The 20,340-nt window shown below is 42.7% G+C and overlaps 1 long non-coding RNA gene across 18 annotated transcripts in view; it reads left to right on the top strand.

The window, feature by feature from the left end:
- Nucleotides 1–20,340, top strand: part of LOC138740571 (uncharacterized) — a 589,788-nt gene that overhangs the window by 418,023 nt on the left and 151,425 nt on the right. For 13 of the 18 annotated variants that reach the window (XR_011343022.1, XR_011343026.1, XR_011343012.1 and 10 more), the window contains 2 exons: nucleotides 3,745–3,895; nucleotides 17,366–17,453. The exons of 3 other annotated variants lie outside the window; for them this stretch is intronic. This is a non-coding gene — a long non-coding RNA (uncharacterized lncRNA). The remainder of the gene's footprint in view (nucleotides 1–3,744; nucleotides 3,896–17,365; nucleotides 17,454–20,340) is intronic. 2 more of the 18 variants (XR_011343011.1, XR_011343010.1) reach the window with 1 other exon arrangement.

Here is a 20,340-nt window from a genome sequence, read left to right as displayed (position 1 = left end):
TGGGAAATTTACTCGACTGTGGAACAGGTGATCTTCAGCCTACAAGTATACATGCACAAAGCTGAAAAATAAATGTCTGCTGTTGTGTTGTCAACTCAAGACCCTTGGGAAGTCTTGGTGCCATCTCTGGAAATATAACTGTAAAGTTTAGTTCATTTCACTGCTTTTATCAATAAAAGTAACGGAGTTCACAACTGCTAAAGTGACATAACAAGAAGAAATATTTGTTATGCAAAAGTGAGCGAAGCAGTTTATTCAGTGACAGGAAAAGATAAATTGCTCATGGGGGGGGGGGGGGGGGGGGAGAAAGAGACAGAAGATCAGGAAGACAAATAACCAGAAGTGTATCTACATTTCAACCAATGGTAGGAGACCCTCTTTTCAATCTTCTTCAGCATGATGCTGAACCAAGCCATGAAAGACCCCAACAACGAAGACGCTGTTTACATCCGGTACCGCACGGATGGCAGTCTCTTCAATCTGAGGCGCCTGCAAGCTCACACCAAGACACAAGAGAAACTTGTCCGTGAACTACTCTTTGCAGACGATGCCGCTTTAGTTGCCCATTCAGAGCCAGCTCTTCAGCGCTTGACGTCCTGCTTTGCGGAAACTGCCAAAATGTTTGGCCTGGAAGTCAGCCTGAAGAAAACTGAGGTCCTCCATCAGCCAGCTCCCCACCATGACTACCAGCCCCCCCACATCTCCATCGGGCACACAAAACTCAAAACGGTCAACCAGTTTACCTATCTCGGCTGCACCATTTCATCAGATGGAAGGATCGACAATGAGATAGACAACAGACTCGCCAAGGCAAATAGCGCCTTTGGAAGACTACACAAAAGAGTCTGGAAAAACAACCAACTGAAAAACCTCACAAAGATAAGCGTATACAGAGCCGTTGTCATACCCACACTCCTGTTCGGCTCCGAATCATGGGTCCTCTACCAGCATCACCTACGGCTCCTAGAACGCTTCCACCAGCGTTGTCTCCGCTCCATCCTCAACATCCATTGGAGCGCTTTCATCCCTAACGTCGAAGTACTCGAGATGGCAGAGGTCGACAGCATCGAGTCCACGCTGCTGAAGATCCAGCTGCGCTGGATGGGTCACATCTCCAGAATGGAGGACCATCGCCTTCCCAAGATCGTGTTATATGGCGAGCTCTCCACTGGCCACCGTGACAGAGGTGCACCAAAGAAAAGGTACAAGGACTGCCTAAAGAAATCTCTTGGTGCCTGCCACATTGACCACCGCCAGTGGGCTGATAACGCCTCAAACCGTGCATCTTGGCGCCTCACAGTTTGGCGGGCAGCAACCTCCTTTGAAGAAGACCGCAGAGCCCACCTCACTGACAAAAGGCAAAGGAGGAAAAACCCAACACCCAACCCCAACCAACCAATTTTCCCCTGCAACCGCTGCAACCGTGTCTGCCTGTCCCGCATCGGACTTGTCAGCCACAAACGAGCCTGCAGCTGACGTGGACTTTTTACCCCCTCCATAAATCTTCATCCGCGAAGCCAAGCCAAAGAAGAAGAGGAGAGACAAGTTGCAGGAATTGGCTGACACAATGGTAACGCAAGTTGTTTGCTGTTACTATTACACCTGAGAGAAACTGTGTGATTGTCTACCCATTTCACAATATTTTGCTCTTGAATTTTTCATTGAGATCTGATTTGGTGAAGATTTTGCAATGGATTCTGGGTCCATTTTCCACTTGCTGATAGTCATAGTTTCATGCTGTTTCAATGTGGTGTGGATGAAGGAAAGGATTTGAAGAGATGGAAGAGTTTACAATGAATGTTAATTTAGTATTCTCAAGTGCTCAGATTTTTGGAATAGCTTGATAAATGCACATTGAGTGTGAGGTTATTCTTGGTGCACAATTCGGCCAGGATTTCAGTCTCCCCCTGTATGGTGACTCATCACCTTTTTATACAACCCACTACCATGATATAATCTGCAAATTGGTAAATGGTGTGGATGTCGTATCAAGCCACACAATCATAGGTGCAAAGTGAGTAGAACATGGGGCTAAGAACACAGCCTGTTGTTCTCTGATGAAGATTGTGGAGGAAATGTTCTTACTAATTCTCATTGATTGTGGTCTGTAGGTGAAGAAATCAAGGATCCAATTACCCAGTGGGGTGTTGAGTCCCAGGCCTTGGAGTTTGCTGATCAGTTTTGATGGGATGATGGTTTTTTTAAATGTCAAACTTTAGCTGATAAACAGAATCCTGATGTATGCATTTTTGCTGTCTAGGTGTTCCAGCGTTTGGTGTAAACACCAGTGAGATGACATTGGTGAATTGTAATGGATCCATGTTGCCTCTCACAGGAGCTGATATGTTTCAATTCCAGCCTTTAAAGGTACTTAATCATTATTGATATGAGTGCCACTGTTTGATGGTCATTTAGGCAGGTTACCACACTCTTCTTGGGCATTGGTATGATTGAGCCCTATTTGAAACAGTTGGGTACCATGCCCTGCCAGAGTGAGATGTTGAAGATGTATGCGAATATGTTAGTTAGTTTGTCAGCACAGAGTTTTAATACTAGGCCGAGTACTCCATCCGGACCAGATGCTTTCCTCAGATTCACTCTCCTGAAGGCAACTTTTGTAAAAAGGTGAGTGGTAGAATTTATAGATGCACGAGGATAACCAAAGCAAAATGGGACTGGTGTAGGATTTGTGTGAGAACTTGATGGTTGGTGGAAACTCAGTAAGCTGATTGCTGTACCGTATCATTCAGATTCCCGTATGGCCACTACAAAAAGAATGCTATCTCAAAATTTCACCCAACAAGCTCTAATCTCGTATATGTAATTACTAATCTGGAAATCTGGGGTCTCCAGCAATATTTATGTCATTGCAAACAGTGGTGGAAAATAAAAGTGAAATATTTGCAATCAACATAAATACAAAATGTGAAACAAGCTTGCTGTGGAGTCCACTGAACTTCTTCTGTAGTGTGTAACTTTATGCCTCGAATGATGTCATTTGTCTGTCTTCAGTTAGATCTATTACTGGTCAGGCTGAATAAAATTTTTGCTAAAGAAACAAGATAGATCACAGATTTTACTTTAAAAAAAAACCTGAAATGTATAAAGTATATTATAGTTATACCGTGTTTTAGCCAAGATGGGTAGAAAATAAATGGTTTGCCTCATGAATTTAAACCAGGACTCATTATGCAGAAATAAAGGTAAGTGAGGCCACACAGAAGCAATTACATGACAGCCAAATTGGATTTACATAAAAGTTTAATAAGAGATGATGAAAAGATCAATGTGTATTGAGTTATCCATATGTAACATGTCAAGAATGGGATGATTAGTGAACCACTGTCATCATATAAAAGAAAAATTATATTTAACAGATTAGCTTTGACTAGGAAATAGTAATGTGCATCATTTAGTTACACTGGCCTGCTGGTACAGTGAAGGTTTGAAGGTCTTATTGCAGCTGATTGTAAAAATGGCACTATAATTTCCCTGAGTGCAGAAGGTGAACATTTGCACTCTGCTTCCAAATATAAGCATGATCACATCAAGCCATATCCTTTGTTGTACACAATTTGCTGTGACCGTTTTTTTTAAAAGCTGTCTGTTGCGTTGACATTGGATGAATTAGTTGGGCATGAATATTTCATTCTTGGCACGATACTTGAGGATTCAATCAAATGAATGTCATTATGCAATAATCAGTTTTGTTGAATAGAGAATTTGAATTTTTTTGATTGATAGGCAGAGATTCAATAATCATAGATGGGACACTAGATGATACTCGAGAAGCATTTTCCATGATGTTGGCTGAGTTTGACAATTAAGTGACTTCCTTGTCTTACTGAATGTTTGAAGAGATAACATATCCAAAGAAGTAAAGGTTGATTTGCAAGTAAGTGCCATTCCACTCTTTATATGTTGAATCTTTAAACTGGTGGTGCAAACTGGACTGTTACAGATTTTCTTTGACTCTGTTACATCACTGCAAAGCAAGCACATCTTCTATCCAATAAAATAAGAATACAGTCAAATATACAAAATTAATACCATTTTGTAACAACCTTTTGGGGGGGGGGGGGGGGAAATAAAAGCCATATGTGTGTGACATAGCAATAAACACATTCACTGAACACCTTCTTTGAAATTTTTGCCTCTTTTTTTATACTCATCGATATTGTTGTCAAATTAACTTTGGACTGTCAGGGTTTTTCAGATTTGTGTGAACTTGTTTCTTCCTTTCTTGGTCTACAATGGTTCAAACTTGCATGCAATTTCATGACCTAACATTCACAGATTTAGGTGCAGAAAAGGCAGATGAAGTTTTATCCAAACAAGTTTGGGAGATCAAATGTGAGGGCAAACGACTTAACTAAAAATCTGTTATCCCAAAACAATTTTGGTGGCAACATGATGTCACAAGTTGGAAAAAATATTCACTCGTGTGGGGGCTGTGACGTGCTGTTAGCACCAATTTGGTAACAAGAGTTTAGAACTAGCCAGGAAGACAGACGCGGAACGGGTGAATGTTGGCTCACAGAAACAGGCTGAAATCTTGAGTCGTCAGTGAGTGACTTGCGGAAGACGACAGGTCAGGCAGCAGATGGGGAGATTTTCCTGATTTCGGGTAACTCCCTCCCTTCTCTCTTTCCATTTCTTCTTTACCCTCCACTGTAATTGGTTCTCCAGTGTCCTGGCATCATCAAGGAGAGTGTCCTCCCATGATGGTGGTGAGGAGGTATTGGGAATTGGCGACGGAGGCGGGGAAGTGTGGGGGATAAGCGATGTCAGGGATCGGCGATGTCCGATACAAGTATTCTGCTGATGCTACTGGGCATTTCTCCGTTATCCGAAAAATTGAATTAACTGAAAAATGTCTGATACCAAGCATTTCAGATAATAGGAAATGTACTGTATATAGTTATTGGGAAGGTCCTTAACAGCATTAATGTGCAGAGGGTTTGGGTGTTCAATAGCAAATATAAGGCCTTGTCAGTAGCTATGCAAGTAGGTAGGGTGATAAAGAAGGTATGCTTCAATAAAAAAAATCTGCAGATGATGGGGTCCAGTGCAATATACAGAACTCAGCAGGTCACACAGCACCATAGAAAGTAAAAAGAAATCTGGATCCAGAGAAAGTAAAAAAAAATAAATTATCTGCTTTCATTGGAAGTAAATACAAAAATAACCTGCAGTAGTAGTATAGCACTTTCCTCCATTGGAAGAGGGCAATGAGTATAAGAATTCAGAAAGTCATGGTTAAGGCCACACATGGAGTATTGTTTTCAATTCTGGTTGCGTAATTACAGAAAGTAAGTTGAGGCTTTGGAAAAGATTCAAAAGCAATTTAACAGGACTCTCTTTGGATTAGAGGCTGTGAGCAATGTTTGTGGGCAAACTTGGGTTTCCACTGACCATCGAGTTCTCACTTGCAAAAATCCTACTCCTGTTCCATTTTGTTTTCCCTGAAGCAGGGAGGGGTGCAAGGTGATGGACAGAGGCAGTTGATTGGCAAGTGCCAGAAAAATGGGGTCAGGTGCAAGATGATGCCAAATTTGGGATGGGGTGTATTGATAAGTGGAGATGAGGTTGCTTGTGCAAGAAGAGAAGGTAAAGAGATACAATCTTTGCAGTTAAGAGGCTTTTAGACTTGTGAGTGCACGAAATGAAGTAGTATGAATCACGTGCAGATTAAAGAGATTACATTTAATTTGGCATTGTTCCTGGCAAAAACATTGTGAGCTGAAGGACCTGTTCCTGTGCTGCAGTGATCGATGTTCTTTGTTCTAAAGGATAAGTTCATGTGTTTGATGCTGAAAGATAGTTTTCAACATTCTATTCTTAACACAGTTACTTAAGTGTGAGTGACATAAGTGACTAAATATTTTACCAAATCATCTATTTATGACTCAGTTGCCTCTTAAAAGTAATGCTCAAATTTTTAAATGTATGTATTTATATTGCTAATTCATTGGGTTGAATTGTCTAAATATCATAATTTTTTCATTTGGTTTTGCACAGAATAACATTAAATCAGACTTTTCATCAAACTGATTCATTCAATGCACATAAATTTACTGAAAGATTTACCTCTTTGTTAGCAAATCAATGATATTTAGTTGAAGAGAGCCCACTTGAGAGGACCTTTCCACATGTGGAATTGATACAAATAAAATTGAAAACAAAAAGCACCTCTCTGGTAAAATAAAAGGAACTGCCTTGAAATACAATTGATGAGTTGGATGTTTTGGAGTGAAATGCAATAATGGGAGAGTGCCAAGCAATCAAATATTTTGTGGGTTGGTTGTCTAATTCCAAATCTTTGTTTCAGGCCTTCAGCATCTCTAGGAAGCGTACAGGCAGAGGGTGTTGAGTATCTAGAATGGGTGTACACACAAAAGGCGTTGAGTATCTAGAATGGGTGGACACACAAAAGGCGTTGAGTATCTAGAATGGGTGGACACACAAAAGGCGTTGAGTATCTAGAATGGGTGTACACACAAAAGGCATTGAGCATCTAAAATGGGTGGACACACAAAAAGCGTTGAGTATCTAGAATGGGTGGACACACAAAAGGCGTTGAGTAACTAGAATGGGTGGACACACAAAAGGCGTTGAGTAACTAGAATGGGTGGACACACAAGGCGTTGAGTATCTAGAATGGGTGTACTCGCAGCGGGGGTTGCGTGCCTCGAGGAGGTGTACTCGCAGCGGGGGTTGCGTGCCTTGAGGAGGTGTACTCGCAGCGGGGGTTGCGTGCCTCGAGGAGGTGTACTCGCAGCGGGGGTTGCGTGCCTCGAGGAGGTGTACTCGCAGCGGGGGTTGCGTGCCTCGAGGAGGTGTACTCGCAGCGGGGGTTGCGTGCCTCGAGGAGGTGTACTCGCAGCGGGGGTTGCGTGCCTCGAGGAGGTGTACTCGCAGCGGGGGTTGCGTGCCTCGAGGAGGTGTACTCGCAGCGGGGGTTGCGTGCCTCGAGGAGGTGTACTCGCAGCGGGGGTTGCGTGCCTCGAGGAGGTGTACTCGCAGCGGGGGTTGCGTGCCTCGAGGAGGTGTACTCGCAGCGGGGGTTGCGTGCCTCGAGGAGGTGTACTCGCAGCGGGGGTTGCGTGCCTCGAGGAGGTGTACTCGCAGCGGGGGGTTGCGTGCTTCGAGGAGGTGTACTTGCAGAGGGCGTTTAATTTGCACCATTTTTAAATGTCACACACAACATGTTTTGTCATTGTTTGTACTGAAACATCTCTGCTAATGAGCTCCCCAAACAGCCTGAGTATTACAACTAAAGCAGACCATAACTCGAGAATCGAGAACTGGTTTGATATTATTTAAGTGGGGTCATGATTCTACCGGGCCTGCTATATGAGAATTTTTTTTCTTTTTGCTTTCACCTAACTTTTACAAGAGTCCTCTTCAATGCTTCCCTGACTTACCCACAGCACATCTCTGTTTTGAGTGCTTATGCTTTCATGGTTGTCTATTGCCGATCAACAATGATTTACACCCTCTTTTGTAAATGACTCTGCTGTCATTGGGTTTCTCACATCTCCCTGTTCCTCTCCCATACAGTAGTTTTTGTTCCAGTCGCAAGGTCTGTCCTGAAGCTCCCAAAACATTGGCTGTATTATGACTTGAACATGAATTTTAATCAGGGTTTATATGGATATGGGTTTATATGGCCGCTTTAGTTGCCCATTCAGAGCCAGCTCTTCAGCGCTTGACGTCCTGCTTTGCGGAAACTGCCAAAATGTTTGGCCTGGAAGTCAGCCTGAAGAAAACTGAGGTCCTCCATCAGCCAGCTCCCCACCATGACTACCAGCCCCCCCACATCTCCATCGGGCACACAAAACTCAAAACGGTCAACCAGTTTACCTATCTCGGCTGCACCATTTCATCAGATGCAAGGATCGACAATGAGATAGACAACAGACTCGCCAAGGCAAATAGCGCCTTTGGAAGACTACACAAAAGAGTCTGGAAAAACAACCAACTGAAAAACCTCACAAAGATAAGCGTATACAGAGCCGTTGTCATACCCACACTCCTGTTCGGCTCCGAATCATGGGTCCTCTACCGGCACCACCTACGGCTCCTAGAACGCTTCCACCAGCGTTGTCTCCGCTCCATCCTCAACATCCATTGGAGCGCTCACACCCCTAACGTCGAGGTACTCGAGATGGCAGAGGTCGACAGCATCGAGTCCACGCTGCTGAAGATCCAGCTGCGCTGGATGGGTCACGTCTCCAGAATGGAGGACCATCGCCTTCCCAAGATCGTATTATATGGCGAGCTCTCCACTGGCCACCGTGACAGAGGTGCACCAAAGAAAAGGTACAAGGACTGCCTAAAGAAATCTCTTGGTGCCTGCCACATTGACCACCGCCAGTGGGCTGATAACGCCTCAAACCGTGCATCTTGGCGCCTCACAGTTTGGCGGGCAGCAGCCTCCTTTGAAGAAGACCGCAGAGCCCACCTCACTGACAAAAGGCAAAGGAGGAAAAACCCAACACCCAACCCCAACCAACCAATTTTCCCTTGCAACCGCTGCAATCGTGTCTGCCTGTCCCGCATCGGACTGGTCAGCCACAAACGAGCCTGCAGCTGACGTGGACTTTTTACCCCCTCCATAAATCTTCGTCCGCGAAGCCAAGCCAAAGAAAATATGGATATGAGAACTAGTCTTCAAAAGAAAACTCGTTCATTTGTAACATCAATCCTTGAAGGACTTTGAAACCAGCTACTGAGTGTGGGGCATTCTAGTTTTTCATGGTTATGTATTACAAAACACACAAAAAAGAAAATTTGTTATTTGACCCATATTGAAACACCCAAGAAGGGATTGTGGCCATCCTGTTACTTAACACAGTAAAAAGCATATTCCTGTGAATAATGAATGGTTAAAGACTTATTTCTTCTGTCAAATAACCATAACCAGAGTCATCCCTCAATACTGTGATCAAAGAATTATATATATTGGGTGTGTTTTCAGATGCTTCAGACCATCCACAGGTGTTTCAATATTCAAAGATGCCACATTAGAGATGTGCTTCCATTGTGCTAAATTATTGGTCTGCCATTCAGTTGTTATCTACATAATAATAACTGTTGAAGCTGTAGTTAATCACCTGCCTACTGTTCTAAATTTATTTTAATTCTCCCAAATACACCAATTAATCTACAAATTCCACACATTTTTGGAAGGTGACAGGACACCAAAGCACCTGGGGAAAATTCATGCAGAAACAGGAGGCTGAAACAGACTCCTTGCAGTCAGCACCCGATTTAAAGCTGGGTCACTGGCGCTGTGATAGCATTGCATTATCTTCATGTTTAGAGAGTATTAAACCCTAATGTACTTTGAATCCAAGTGAGATTGTTGCAGATTGTCCACTTGCCGTACTGAATAAACACATCCTACATCTGCAGCTCCTATTTCTGTCTGGTTGTTTCAAAATCAAAACCGTTTTTTTCAGTATCTTACAATTTCTCACCCACTGCCCTCTCAGGAGAAAATTCATGTGAACCTGTGCTTGGTCTTGCCACACACAACTTTGCAGGGTATTGTCATACTGCCCACACATTAGTAATGAACCAATTAGTCATCCAATATTTCTCGCAGCCAGCATCAGTACGATAACTGGACTGCCCTTTATGTCAGTGGTGTCATCCTTCAGAGGGAGGAACACTGGGCCTGCCTTTCTGTTTCTTCTCATTGCACTTTTCCCTGCCAAAAGCCAGCCCAGCTGTAACTACTCACTGACACAGTAAATAATTGATGTTTATAAAGAAATCAACCACAGGCAATGCCCTTTCATTCCTTTCTTTTCCACTCCCCAAACAGCCTTCACAGGTGAAGGAAGCAGTGTTTCGTTTGTACTGACTCAGCCTGTGTACTGCATTTACTTTTCATATTGTAGACTTCTGTACATGAAAGATAACAAACACAGATTGTGTGATCATTTCGCAGAGCACTGAACTTCAGACTGAAGGAGTGAGGCTGATCTTTCAGTTATCTCCCAATACAAGTCCCCATCCCACTCCGGCCTGGACTCTTGCAATGTTATAATGAGACCCAATGCAAGCTTGCAAAACATTTCATTTTCCATCTGGTCTCACTACAAGAACTGGCCATTCTTTCTAGTCACCATTTTAACTTGTTAGACATTTTTTTGTATTCATGTCATTTGACCTTGGAACATGTCTTGTTCTAATCTGCAGCCCCTACTTTCCTTGCTACTAAAATTTAACTGGTTTACTCTTTTACCCAGTTCTGACAAAAAAAATCTAGAATCTAAAATATTAATTGTTTTTCTCAACAAATGATGCCTGCCCAGTTGAGTATTTCCAGCATTTTCCCATTTTTGTGAATAACCTATTTTGAAAATGAGAGTAATTACTTTTCATGTGTTTATAATTACCAGGAAAAATTCTTCAAAGCTACTTATCCATCAATTAAAAGACATATTTGTCAATTGAAGTGCCAATCTAGTTAACACTTATTTTCATTTGTGGCAACATGACTTTGAAGTAAATTTGCAGATTTTCAGATGGATTTTACTCTCCTTTTGCATAAAATATGAAAAATTAATTGAATAGAATGTCTAAAATTTTTAAAAATGAAATGTAAATTGCAGTAGCTTGACAATGATCAGAAGGCATAGGAACAGAAGTAGGATAATCGACCCATCGAGTCTGCTCTGTCACTCTCATGAGATGATCCATCCTCCTACTCATCCCCACTCCTCTGCTTTCTCCCCACATCGCCTGCTTCCCTGACTAAATACCAGTCAATCTCTGCCTTAAATACTCCTAATGACCTCGTGTCCACAACGCCCTGTGGCAACAAGTTCCATAGACTCGTGACCCTTTGGCTAAATAAATTTCTCCTTATCTGTTTTAAATTGTCAAACTTTTATCTTGAAGTTGTGTCCTCATGACCTAGACTTCCCTAATGTGGTGGTACACCACCAGCCTACTGCAGGGGGCAACCTCTGTACCTGCAGGAGTGTAAGGGGACAGGACAACACCTGGCTGACTGCCAATCAGTCGGCCTGAATGGATCAAGCCCCACCTGGTCTGGTGTCAATCACCCTATGGGATATAAGCCTGTGCCGGCCTCCCGAGGCCTTACACTGAATTGCTGCAGCCACAACCAGCCTGGCTCTGTGGAGTTTTTTTGTGGATTAAAGCCTGTTGTTCAGTCTTTACCTTGTGTGTGTCTAATTCTGTCTAGCAGCACACCACACCTGCCATCAGAAACTACCTTGCTACATCTATTCTGACCAGGCCTTTCAGCATTCACAAGGTCTCTGTGAGATTCCCCCTCATCCTTCTGTACTCCAATGAGTACAGTCCAAGAGCCAACAAACATTCTTCATATCCTAACCCTTTCATTCCTGGTAACATTCTAATAAATCTCTGAACCTCTCCAACACCAGCACATCCTTTCTCAAATAAATCACTCAAAACTACGCAGTATTCCCAGTGAAGTCTCAATATTACATCCATGCTGTTGTGTGATGTTACTCTGGAATATGCATGGAAAGAAAGTTTGAAAACCACTGTTTTAATCATACTTAATTGGCTTGTTATGTGCATGGTTTCCTAACTCCAAAGGAAATGGGTCAATTACTATATTTCTCAAGAAAAATATTTCACTAACAATTGGATCAAGAGCAGTGATTCTCAACCTTACCGCTCACATACCATTTTAAGCAATCCTTACTAATCACAGAAAACTGATGACATAAGGATTACTTAGTGGTATGTGAGTGGAAAGTAAAAAGGTTGAGAACCACTGCTTTTGGGTACCTGGCATCATCGTCTATCAGGTCAATGTTTACTTTTGTCCCTTTTACCCTTGATCTACAGTAAAACCCCTGTTACCTGGAATTCAAGCAAATGGCAATCTCAAACAAATGGCATAAAAATTGAAATAAATGACCTTTGGTCAAGGTGGGAGCAAATATTCAGCCTTGGTTGTGCGTTGCTAATAGCAGCTATTTGGATCAAGTTGTGTTTGAATAAAATGTTGTTGCTCAGGATGAAGAGCTGGTTGATGCCGCTCGCCGTTGGGGTGAATCTCTTTATCTCTGCTTAGTTAGTATATTACTACATTAGGTGTATTAGCAAGGCTAATGGGCTTACTAATAAATAATGGTCACGCTGCTGGAGTCATTTAATGGCAGCGCTGATGCGAACCAGCAGGATTTGAGGAGTGGAGTTGGTGCTTCCTTGGAGTCCAACCACCAAATCAACTGTGTCCGCTCCGCACAGGCTTTGAATGGCCCATTACAGGATCTAAAATCCCACGACTGTGGGGTCTGCCCCCAAGATGGTGGCACCTCTGATCGGCAGCAGCCATGATGGGTTGCAGACTCCAGGGGAGCTGAGGACTGGTGCAGCGCACCAGAAAATAGGGAGACCACCCCCAACTGAGAAGAAGCGGAGAGATGTCCCATGGGGAAGGTAATCACGGCAGCGGACCAGTGAAGGGGCTCTGTGGGTTGCCGGAAACTTGAGGTGAGGAACTGGGCTGCTGGAGACTACAGTAGGGAGGCTCTCACCAGGCTATGGTCTGCTGGAGACTGGTTCGAAACAGGCCGATAGGGTACCAGGTGTCAGAACCAGGATATGAAGGAGTGCCGAAGGCACTGAATGGTTCCTGACTGCGTTGGAGGTTCAGATCTGGAGCCCAGGTTGCCAATGGTTTGGACTGGACTCTGTGTGGCTGTGGAAGCTGCGGAAGCACTGGAGAAAAATCTATGGACACTCGATGACTCCGGGAGGACTCTCTTTTGCTTCTCTTTCTCTAACTCTAAGAGGCACTTCAGGCAATTTCTGCCGATGACAAATCTTCCTTGCATCAGGCAAAAGCAATTTCATATAATATGACACTGTTTTATTGCAAGGTGTACCTTCTGTGGTCCTATGTCATTTCTTAACAAGTATTTAATATTGTAGCTTATCTGCAGATCCATGCCACCCCCTCTGCCTAACTGCCAATCCTTCAAATACACCTGTGTATCCTTGGATGTTCAGCTCCCAATGACATCCATTCTTTAACCATGACTCAGTAATGACCACACATCATACCCTCCAATCTGTAGCTGTTCAGAGTGGAAGGTGCAAGATCATCCACCTTGTTTCTAATGCTACATACATTTTAGTACAATACCATCAGACCAGTTTTTGAATGCCCCGTGTCTCTGTCAACCCTCTGGCTGCAAATTTGCCTCATTGCCTGCCTGTCATCCTTGCTGCACACAGTATTTAGTCCATTTCACACTTGCAAGTGGTCCCAGGAATTAATGTCAAATCTACCTTTAGTGTCTACTGTGAAAGGAAAATCTTCTCAACACCGGTGTCAGATGATGTCATCTTGGCTGGGGACTGACTGCCTCGACCCCTAGTACAATCCCTGGTGTTTGCAGATGCTGGCATTGCAATCAGTGAAGTGTAGAATGGGCAATTGCATTGTGGGATTGAAATGAACCAAGTTTTTGCACGAGTGCAGCAACGTGAAAGAAGTAAACATTAAAATGAAAGTATAAACTTTGCTGTGGGAAATTTGCATGGGGTGGGGGGAAGAGAGAGGAAATAAATAGCAATAGCAGACAGTTTTTAAACAGCTTGAGAAAGTTGGTAGCACTGTAGCGCACAATTTATAAAGACCGGGGTGGGGGGGGGGGGGAGAAGAGCGCAGGTGGACCTGACTTCCCAGAATGCCATGCGGCAGAGAAACTCCTCCATGAGTGCTCTTTGCATGCAGCCATGCACACAGCCCTTTCTCTGCCGCATGGCATTCTGGGAGGGTAGGTCTGCCATCACTTCCTCACAGTATTTATAAATTGTACTCTATAGTGCTACCAACTTTCCCACACTGTTTAAAAGTTGTTTGCTATTGCTATTTATTGCTAGCATTTTTTCCCACAGTCCCTTATAAAGGTTTATATAGGTCAGCGCAACAATAGGGGCTGAAGACTCATATCTGTACTGTGCTGTACATAAAGCTTAATTATGTTATAATTTACTCATGATTCATTTCATTCAAATATAAGATCATAATACATTGATCAGGATTTGGGGCAGGTCCACTGTCGCTTGATGACTCATGATGTCGCCAGTAGAAGGTAGAACACTTCTAACCATGGGGATGGCTCCTTGCAAGGGTGAAAAGCCAAACCCCCATTCCTATTTCGGGACACTGAATAGCCAATTTAGTGGGATGCATGTATGAAAAGGGATTTTATTTACATCTGTTTCCCACTTCATCAGCCCCTACACTCTGGTTACCATCCTCCTGCCAAATTAGTTTATCCCTCCCTAACAGGTATATTAAACCTGGCCATCAGGATATTGATTCCTTTTGGGTTCTGGTGTAACCCATCCTTTTTGCATAGGCTGTACCTTCTGCAAAAGAGATCCCAAGAATCTGAGGCCCTGTTCCCTGCATCAGTTTCTCAGCCACAGATTTATCTGCCTTATCCTAGTATTCTTACTCTCACGAGCACTTGATTTTCAGCATTCCCACAGCTATTACTCAAGAATATGATGAACTTAATATTACTATTAAGCTGCATGCTCACCACTTTCTCTATACTAGGCATTCCATTTCTTTCAGCTATTTTCAACTACTATTTCTTGATGCAGTAATAAATACACTGTACATATATTACTTGGTCTAAATTGATCAAACCTTTTTGTCTGGATTTGACCAAAAGAAAATTTATAATAAGGATAAAATTTTCAAAAACCTGACTTATTCATCTAATATCAATCTTAGTGAAAAGATTTAGCTATTTCTTGGAAAGTGACTCCCATTTCCTTAAGATTCTATCCAATGGGACAAAAGCTTGACTGTAAGGATTTTTTTCCGAACTATTACATTTGGAAGTAGGTGTCCTTTCCATGATAATGAAAAATGATTTTAAGAACATCTGGATGAATCAATCATCAATTTCTTCCTTTCTCCCAGTATGTTTCATTAATGTTATTATACAGGAAAAAAAATTGAGACGTGTGCTTGATTATATACGCTGCAGCTGTTGAAAATATTGAGCTGGATGTCCAGTTGTGAGTGGCCCTTTATTTGACAGCATAAAGTTAAATCTGAAAAGCCCAGCAAATACTTGTGGAGATTGATCAGAAGCTTGATTGCTAAGTGTTTCCAAAACTAAAATAAGGAGAGCTAATGTTGCGGCATCGAAATGATGCCTCTTTCTCGTATTTTTAGCAAACTTGTTTTGGCCGTTAATATTTCACAATTAGTATTTCAATGGGACATCTGCCTCTGAGATGATGACTGGAGAGAATGATATTTTTTGCTATGATGGAAACTCCGAAGGATTTTTTTTCCAAATTTGAAACAAAGGGAACTGGGATTATTGTTACATTTGGAAGCGTTTTAAGAGGTGGAAATAGCTTAATTCTCTGCAAATATTACCTGACCAACTGGGGATTTGTTTTTATTTAAGACATTACAACTTTTTAAAATTATTGGAAATGGAAAGAAAACCTGGCCCCTGGTGTGAGTTTAAAGGAAGTAGTTGTGGAAAGTAACAGATTATTTAGCCTGAACTCTCTGAAAGCTGAAAGTGACATCGTTTTGCATTTGATTGAGACCACTCAAAGTTTTTAGGATTTTATTCTTATGCTGAAACCTTACACCTTCCTTAGTGATATTAATTTGTTCTCAAATTCAGAGTGAGGTTCTTCAATGTGGTCGGGAGGAAATCTTGGGCTGGATTCTATGTTCAGCCCACTTGAGTTCATGGTACTAACCCACAACTGATACACCAGATCCAACTTCAACATTGTCATCAGGTTTGCAAATAATTCAACAGTAGTTTGCTTCATCGCTACCAATGATGAGCCACTCTACAGAAAAGAGGTGGAAAATCTTGTGAAATGGTGCAAGAATAACAATCGGAGTCTCAACATGAACAAGACAAGAGATGATCGTGGTCTTGAGGAGGAACAAGAACAGCCATTCTTCACTACACATCAAAAGTTCTATAGTAAGAGAGTGGAGAGCACAGTTCTTTGGAGTTCATTTAACTAGTGACCTATCGTGGACATTGAACATCTCTTCACCTGTCGAGAAGGTGACTATATTTCCTGGGAAGACTGAAATGGCCAAGGCTAATGGTCACCATTATGTCAACCTTCTACAGGAGCTCTATCGAGAGTGGCCTGGCTGGCTGCATCAGAATGTGGTACAGTTGCTGCAGGGAAATGGATCGGAGGTAAATTCACAGGATTGAGGATCACTGAAGTCTCCCTCTTCCCCCCCCCATTGAATTGTTTGAAATAATTGAGGACCCCTTCCACCCTTTCAGCTGCTCCCATCGGGGAAGATATACAGGAGCATCAGAGCCAGCGCCATCAAGCTGGGGAACAGCTTCTTCCCATGGGCAGTGAAAATGGTGAACAACCAAAGGAACTGCACAAACTAACTGTTCAAGACTCTCATATTCAGGAAACTTTATTTATTCATTTATTTGTATAGATTAAATACTCGTCCTGCATGTGTATTGTTTGTATCTGAGTTATGTCTGGTTGCATGTCTGTGTGCTTTGCACTATGGACTGGAGAATGTTGTACAATCAGATCACAATAAAATTGACTTGATGACTTGACTCACCACTCCATTCTTTTGAACAGGGAAAACACAAAAGGATACCATCTTAATGTGGGCAAATGTGATTAGTGTAGTGAGATTGGCATGGACATGATGGGAATGATTGGTTGAAGGGTCTTGCTGTGTAGTATGAGTCTGTTGAACTGTGTTACACCAATGTAAACATGAAACTTTTCTTCAGATTTCATAACCAGTGGATGATTTTTGTTTAGCAATTTTTTAATATATATAATTTAGAATCCCATTGGAATCCAATAATATTTTACAAGTGTTGGGCACCACCAGTTTCCCCAATAATCACAAGGACAAAGACTGAGGGGAACGATAGGCTTTATTGTACATAAGACTTGAGGTGGCCTAGATCCAAGCTGGGGAAGGGGGAGGTGGCTCGGCCTTTATGGCCTGGGTCATGGGGGAGGAGTCCAGGGGAGAGTGTCATCAGGGGGCAGGCCAGCCCGAGCCTTTACTGGTCAATGAGTACATACAATCCATACCTTAACAGCAAGTTATCAACAGTCGTCCAAAAACTACTCCCCTGTGTATTCATCAGGAGGATGCCTTATCAGACATTGTTTCAGCTTGGGTGCCTCTTAAGTGCTTTGTAAAAGGATTGATGAGCTCTGTGTCAGCAGCTTAGTGGAGTGAATTTCTAATTCTAAATTTTTTTTGTCAGCAGACTTGGTGTATATATAAAAAAAATCTCATTTAATTATTTTCATGATTATCTAGCATTTCTGCCTATCTATTAATACGTTGATGAATTCTGAAAACAATCAGTCATATATGCTCGATTGCATTCCAACTTGATCCTTTTCAGGTAAGTGCAGAATTAAAGTTCAGTAAGAAAAAGAGCCCTTCATTTCTTAGAACTCTCTTTAAAATAGCATCAACTAATAGTTTAGTATTGTATTTGTTACCTGTACTTTCCTACCCCTATCCTAAAATAAGATGTTCAAATTACAGGTTTATATTCAGTCCTTTTTGCAATAAAATTCCAATTTCTATCAAGTCATGAGAACATTTGCAAACACCTTTTAATTATTATTTTTTTTACACAATGTAGAAGTCAATTCCGGCCATTTAAATCAATGCTACTCAATTTCACCCAAAATAATCTACAATCCTGTAAGTTTTTGGAGGGTGGGAGGAAACCGGAACACCCAGGGGAAACCCATGCAGACACATGAAGAGCATACAATCTCCTTACAAGCTGCTCTGGATTCTAACCCGGGTCGTGGGCACTGTCATAGCATCACACTAACTGCTACGCTGACTGGACCTGACTTGTTTAGAATGTCTTCAAATTGCATCTGCTTCCTTTTTGAGCTGTTAAAGGTATATCTGCATTCAACTGTCCATGTTTAGTCCATATGCATTTGGTTTTGAGGGTGTGGATAATTTGTAATATTGTGATATTCCCAAGTCCAGGATATTTTTGTCTACAATAAATCAAACCAACTCCAACACCAGTCTCCTGTGTGCACATCTGTGCAGATTGATAGATTTATACCACACAATCCAGTCATGAAATTCCAAGTACAACCTGAGAGCATTCTGTCTTTCTGTTAAGAAATAGTAAGCTTCACAGGTCATAAAGAACAAGGGCAGAATGTCTCACAACTCACTTGATTGTGTTCAGTCAGGGGGATCCAATATAACAAATGCACAGACCTTTGAGATTGATGAGAGGCAAGGTTGACCATGTGATCCAGAACATGCACCGATATGGGCAGCAAAGCATTTGATCCACTAGAGGTTGGGGATTGCTGATTTAGGCCAATGGTTCTCAGGTCATATGACATCTGTGAGAAGAAGAAAGGTTCATATTTCATGGCTTGGACCCTTTCTCTTTCCACAGATGCTGCCTGACCTGCTGAGTGTATCTGGCATTTTCTGTGTTTATTCCAGCACTTGCATTTTTGATTTTCATTCATGAGCAATTCAGCATTTAAAAAAAAAACTTCTGCCAAGTAGTGTAAATGGTGACCATTACTTTGAGGTAGAAAGCCTTAGAGAATCTAGTAAGTCTTTCAGTGACTTCAAAACATACTACCAAAACAAAGATAAAAATTTTGAGGTGGAATATCAACTAACATTGTTGAAACCTTTTCTGTAAGTTACCATTCTTCTGGATTCAAGATGACCAGATCCATGCTATCAATAACTGATGGGCCAGTGTTCTTCCATTAACCTATCGGTCACTGATTGCATTGATGTGGTCACCTTGGATTATCTTCATGGCTATAATGGCTCATTTGATACAAACCCCATAACCATAAATGGCTTCACCTTCTGTGATAACCTGACTCATGCAGGTGTGTCGATAGTCTTGGGTATTCTTTTAATTTATAGATATTCCTTCCAAGTTAGCAACTCTTTCTTTGGCTTGGCTTCGCAGACGAAGATTTATGGAGGGCTATGTCCACGTCTGCTGCAGCTCGTTGGTGACTGACAAGTCCGATGCGGGACAGGCAAGCATGGTTGCAGCGGTTGCAAGGGAAAATTGGTTGGTTGGGGTTGGGTGTTGGGTTTTTCCTCTTTCGTCAGTGAGGTGGGCTCTGCAATCTTCTTCAAAGGAGGTTGCTGCCCGCCGAACTGTGAGGCGCCAAGATGCACGGTTGGAGGTGATATCAGCCCACTGCCGGTAGTCAATGTGGCAGGCACCAAGAGATTTCTTTAAGCAGTCCTTGTATCTCTTCTTTGGTGCACCTCTGTCTCGGTGGCCAGTGGAGAGCTCGCCATAGAACACTATCTTGGGAAGGCAATGGTCCTCCATTCTGGAGACGTGACCCACTCAGCAGCATGGATTTGATGCTTGCGGACTCTGCCAGCTCGAGTACTTCGATGTTGGTGATGAAGTCATTCCAATGAATGTTGAGGATGGAGTAGAGACAGCGCTGATGGAAGCATTCTAGGAGCTGTAGGTGATGCCGGTAGAGGACCCATGATTCGGAGCTGAACAGGAGCGTGGGTATGACAACGGTTCTGTATACGCTGATCTTTGTGTGTTTCTTCAGGTGGTTGTTTTTCCAGACTCTTTTGTGTAATCTTCCAAAGACGCTATTTGCCTTGGTGAGTCTGTTGTCTATCTTGTTATCGATCCTTGCATCAGAGGAAATGGTGCAGCCGAGGTAGGTAAACTGGTTGACCGTTTTGAGTTCAGTGTGCCCGATGGAGATGTGGGGGGGCTGGTGGTGCTATTGGGGAGCTGGCAAATGGAGAACCGCAGTTTTCTTCAGGCTGACTTCCAGGCCAAACATTTTGGCAGTTTCCGCAAAACAGGACGTCATGCGCTGGAGAGCTGGCTCTGAATGGGCAACTAAAGCAGAGTAGTTCATGGACAAGTTGCTCTTGTGTCTTGGTGTGAGCTTGAAGGCGCCTCAGATTGAAGAGACTGCCATCCGTGCAGTACCGAATGTAAACACCTTCTTCATTGTTGAGGTCTTTATTGGCTTGTTTCAGCATCATGCTGAAGAAGATAGTAAAGAGGGTTGGTGCGAGGATGCAGCCTTTCTTCACGCCGTTGTCAATGGAGAAGGGTTTGGAGAGCTCATTGCTGTATCTGACCCGACCTTGTAGGTTTTTGTGCAGTTGGATAACCTCAGTGACAAGATCTCCATCCTCAATCGATGGTCAGAACACTTCCAATCCATTTTCAGTGCCAACCGCTCAGTCCAAGAATGCGCCCTGCTCCAGCTCCCTCA

This window comes from Narcine bancroftii, chromosome 8 (assembly GCF_036971445.1).
Source record: "Narcine bancroftii isolate sNarBan1 chromosome 8, sNarBan1.hap1, whole genome shotgun sequence".
Lineage (NCBI taxonomy): Eukaryota > Metazoa > Chordata > Chondrichthyes > Torpediniformes > Narcinidae > Narcine > Narcine bancroftii.
This window is presented reverse-complemented; position numbering and strand designations above follow the sequence as displayed.